Genomic DNA, 5,801 nt, shown 5'->3' with positions numbered 1-5,801 from the left:
TTGCTGTGATTATATATCTGTTATATGGAGTTAACCCTCTTTATTAAAGTTCATATTTTGAAGTACATAATTTGCATATATTGGACAAGGCCAAAAGCATGTATTCAATTAATATATCTGAATTTATAACTGTTTTAAATAATGTAATTTCATTTCTAATATTGCTCTTCTTAAGTATATTCCATTTTTTGTTTGTTTTTTGGGATAATTTCATGGGTTGAAATTGAATTTAAATATGAAGTTTTACATTAAAATATTTACTGAATATGTTTTTTTCTTCTCTACCCTTTAATTTTCACATTTCAAGAAAAAGAATGGTGAACTGATATGTTTAAAAAGTAACTATAAATGACCACAACAAATTGAGGGAGAACATTAAACAATGGATTTGTTTTATAGAACCAAAGCACAAACATTAGGTTGATTTGGTTTCAAATCATAAGACAATACAGTGTTGAAAATGATTAAATGTTTGTGTATTTAAAAAAAAAGTGCAATATATATAGCCTATTCATGTGTTACTAAAAAGAGAGAGAGAATTGAAGATCCTCCAAGTCTTCTAAGAGCATGCTGAGAGAATTTTATGTTTCATTCGTAAAAACGCTCTACTGGCCCGATACATTCATGAAATGTTGAGCCAACTTTGTGATCCATTGATCATAAGTTTTGCCAACATTTGGGTCCAACTGGCAGCTCACTGTGGGAGTCTGGCTTGAGAAAAGTGCTAAAATCACAAACAGATACATTACACAGAGACACAAACTCTTGACTTTCTCAGACTCAGTTCTCTGACACTAATTAAACTGTAGTTGTGATTATGTATTAATCAAAACACGTCGGTTTCCACATCAGTTACACACAATTTGACTCATTTAAAAACGGACAATGGCAAGGGTCACTAGCAATTTTTAGAGAAAGCAATAGGCCTACATTCATTTGCATGAATGAATGAATGAATGAGCAAAACGTTTACTTTTTATCTCAGTGAATATTTCCCACATTTATGGCATTGATTATGACGACATCCCACAATATATCTGTATTTAAATGTATTTTAGGTTATTTATTGGAGTTTCAGGCTAATAACAACAAAAATGCAAAAGGTAACAAAAATAGGCTAGCCTACCAAACCATTGTTTTGGCCAACAGAACCTGCAATTTATAAAATGTAACTTATAAAATAACATCATATAACACATGTGACAATTTAAAATGACAACCTAATAAAACATACTTAGCCTACCTTTTAAAAATAGCCTTTATTATCCCTGTGAGACAAGTAGCCTACTGTAGCCTCCGCTTCTACCAATTGAAATAATGTTCTGTCATTGGTTGATATCACCGGAAATCTCGAGCTCGTGTTATCGGCATTTATGCCACCTAACGCTCTGATCCCGCGGGACTGAAGTTTGTTCGTTCAGACGGTAGGCTATGAATGAAACAAACGGAAAAAGAATCCCCTAAAACACAAGATAAAGTGTAAAGCAGAATTCGGGCTCATACAGTCAGTTTAAAGGTAAGAATATGCATTTATTGTCGCTTTTGCATCGTTATTTTGCACTTGATTGTAAATTGATAGTTTATGTAATATTTATGAGGTCTTTATTATTGTTTAAGTGTATGCACGGTAGCCTTCTCTTTATGTGAGTTATAAACTCCAGGACATACATTTCAAGTGTTTATAAATAATATTGTATATTAACAAAATGTTTCATTGTTTAATTAGATGGGCTCAAGTGAAGCTTTGTGAGTGTGTATGTGAATAGGGGAGAGCCAAATACTTTCGGACTCTCTCAGTCTGTGTAAATCCACTTGGGATTCAGAGTATTTCACACATGTCTAGTACAATTATGTGGTTTTGTTTTATTAATACAATGTATACTTTTTTCTTGATTTACCCCGAAACAAGTGAACTGTGACAACATGCTCCATAGGTGGGGTACATTGTAACATGATCATGACAGCTTAAAATGTTATCCAATAATAATAATTAAAAAATACATTGAAATTATAATTATATATATATATTAAAAACAAAGTTTTGAGTTTGACAACAAACACCACAAAACACAGCTATACAGTATAGTTTAAAACATAATAATAATTAATAACTTCTGAACATTGACTCTCAGTCTTTATCGCCTTTTTTCTCATGGTTTCTCAATAGAATTCATAAAAGTATAGAATAGAATATGATAAACCCGAAAAACAGAGATTAAAAATTAACCAATAAGAAATACTTTTGCTTTGGTTAAATACATGTTCAGTGACATGTTCCAAAGATTTTAAAATTGACACATTTTTTTAAAATTTGATATAGTGTTGATATGTCAAACAGTCAATACACAAAATATCATCATGCTGGCATGTGTATTAACACTAGTTTATGACCTGCTCACCCCACAGTTATTTCTGGACTTAATGAAAACTAATTTTGAGCCAGTGATGACTTTCAGCACTTCAGACAAGTGAATGAATTACTGACGCTGATATGAGTTTTTATGATTACATAGGCTATTTAGAAGGGCAGCCAGTAACTGATGTAATATAAGCCTAATTGTTATGCTTTGAGGATGCAGTTGGACCACTGGAACAACAACCATTTGTACCATTGTACATAAATCTTTATTTGCTTGTATAAAGTTCCTTAAGGTTATAGATTTACACTAATGCTGTTTAAGTAGCCTTTGTGCTGTTGTTTAAATTCAAACAAAAACTTCCTTATACTTCTGCTTGTAAATGCCTTATTTTATAATCTTAAAAGCGCATTAGTAAAACAGCCATATTGCTTGTGGACATACAGTAGCCTACAGTATGTGTGTTTGGGTGCTTAGGAGCACATGACCTGTCTGAACAAATGCATGCGATTAACTGAATACTGCACATGTGTTTTGGTGCTCTCTGTTCAAGCAGCTGAAGTTAAACCCATGAATGAGTGCAGTATGTGGTCTATCTCTAGTGTGTTTACATTAGCATTCCATTCCAAGTCCATAGAGGCAATAATCGGCTTTCTCTCTGCCTGGTCCCATGCTGCACTTTATCCATGTGGACATGGATAAAGCTCATGAAGACTAACACCTTGACCTTGTGATTGAAGCCAGCCATTGACAAGTGGAGAAGCGTCAGTTCACACTCCATGACCCGGGTGCTCTTGGTATTGGGCTCCGTTTCTCAAAAGCATTGTGAGCTAAGTTGATCGTAGAGACCATTAATGGCAATGGTTCTATGATTAGGCGTATGATGCATTTGAGAAATGCAGCCATGGGTGATACGGTTTATACAGCATACACATTGCTGTTTTAAAGGAGCGGCTTCACTGCCAATTATCACTAAAGATAATGATTTTACGTTGCAAATCAAATTGTGGCTTTTCCATACAATATATCTAGAAGCATAATAAAAACCCTATGTATGCACAGGTGTATTTGTCATGTGACTAATTTAATCCACAACCACTAAAACAAGGTTATTTAATTAAGAAAACTTACTGATTGCACAGTTAATAATATATTTATTTCTGGCCTTTTCTTTACATGTTGTCACCCCAAGAAATGAATTGAAAAATTAAATAAAATTGCATTTAATTTTTATTGCCGAAGCATGATTTGTCCAGCAGATGGCGCTCTTCTTCAGTGTACAGTGTGTTTGGAAGCAAGGAACGTATACCCTGATTTCTAGGACTTTCTAGACATAGTCACTTGTTACCACCTCTATATCTGTTGCCATGCAACTTTTTAAGTGGTTGAAGTTTTTCTGTATGGGTGAATTTCAATACTTTAATTAATAATTTCAACACTGATTATCTCTTCATCACAGCACCCGTTAGTGGGTGGGATATATTAGACAACAAAGTAATATTTTGTCCTCAAAGTTGAAGTGTTAGAAGCAGGAAAAATGGGAAAGTGTAAGGATTTAAGCAAGGTTGACAAGTGCCAGATTGTAATTGCTAGACTGGATCAGAGCATCTCCAAAACTGTATCTCTTGTTAGGTATTCCAGGTCTGCAGTGGTCAGTATCTATCAAAAGTGCTCCAAGGAAGGAACACTGCTGAATCGGTGACAGGGTAATGGGTGGCCAAGGCTCATTGGTGCACGTGGGGAGCGAATGTAGTCTGATCAAAAGATGAGCTATGTTGCTCAAATTGTTCACAAAGGTAATGCTGATAGAAAGGTGTCAGAATACACAGTGCATTGCAGTCTGTTGTGTATGGGGCTGCATAGTCGGAAACCAGTCAGAGTGCTCATGCTGACCCCTATCCACCTCCGAAAGTGGCAACAGTGGGCACGTGAGCATCAGAACTGGAACTTCAGTGGTATTCATTTCTCCTCTAAGTGGTCATAATGTAATGCCCAATCGGTATATATTCACAGTAATTATTTACTTTTATTTAAATTTTCAGTGGTTTTAAAAACTTTGACAGTTTAGTGAAATTCACCCTTAGGTCTGAATAAGGTGTGTTTAGTTAGGTTATATAAAGTAAAAGGATGCTTTAGGGACGTACTTCTAAAAGTATGAATTCCCTGGAAAAATGAACCACCTTAGCGTGAGGCTTGATTTGAAGCCTATTTCTGTTATTGCATATAAAGTTGGGTAATGATAAAGTGCACAAACAGATGTCGTCCTTTGCGAGAAAAACATTCAAGGGTGTTTCGTAAATGTTTGTCGTGAGCTTGAACAGGGTAAGTGTGCGAAAGTGACACTGCGGCAGCGTGACCGTGTGCTGGTCAGAAATCCACATTGGTCATAAAAGTTCAGTCACTGAGAGGTTCAGATCACCCAGCGGGGCTCTGTGCCCACCTGCAGCCTGATCTGCCCTGGCAATGAGTCGGCATTCACTGCCACACTCAAGGCCAAAGAGACAACATTAATATAACTGGGTTAATACAGCTATGGCCCCACGTCCATTTTTTTCGCCTTTTCTTTCAGTTGATGGAATATCGTTATTCAGTTCTTTGGCAACACTTTACATTAAGTTTTCATTATTAACATTAATTAACTACTTTAGTTAACATGAATGAATTAACAATACTTCTACAGCATTTATTAATCTAAGTTAATAAGATTAATTAAGAAGATTAATGCGCTGTAAACTGACATGAACAAACAACAAACTTTATGAACTAACAAAGATTAATCAATACTGTAATTAATTGTAATAAATTGTAATTTACTGTAATAAATGAGCTCATGTTAGTTAATACAGACCTTACTGTAAAGTGTTATAAGATTTTTTGTGATTCCCCCCCCCCCCCCCCCCCGATGATAAAAAATCATTTTATTAACATTATAATTGAAATCCATAATTGTTTTAATAGTCTAAATTGCAAATTAGCGCACATTAACATCTTTCTCAACACTGAATTCAAATAAACGTGCAAGAAATATTGCACAATTCCATTTTAATAAATGCTACACTTTGAAATGTATGATGCACATTGATTTTAATTTTAAATAATTAAACTATTTTAAATGTAGCCTACTTACTTTGAAATAAGCAAAAAAGCGAGCACAATTCCATTTTAACACACTGTACACTGTTTGCTCTTTGCAACTGATGATGCACATTGATTTTAATGCTAAATAATTCAATACTGTATTAAAAAAACTTTAGTGTTTAAAGGATCAATGTTTTATGTGATCATATTGGAAGTATTGATATTTCAAGATCAATCCATCCATCCCTACTCTGCGCGCTCCTTCTGATCCATGTGTGTGTCTATCTCTGGTGTAGTCTGGTGAGGTTGTTGATCTAACAGCTGATTCAATCCCTGGGTCTCTCATCCCCCCGGTCTATTTATGGC

Source organism: Pseudorasbora parva, chromosome 9 (assembly GCF_024679245.1).
Source record: "Pseudorasbora parva isolate DD20220531a chromosome 9, ASM2467924v1, whole genome shotgun sequence".
Taxonomy (NCBI): Eukaryota; Metazoa; Chordata; class Actinopteri; order Cypriniformes; family Gobionidae; genus Pseudorasbora; species Pseudorasbora parva.
The sequence above is the reverse complement of the archived record's forward strand: the minus strand, read 5'-3'. Positions refer to the sequence as shown.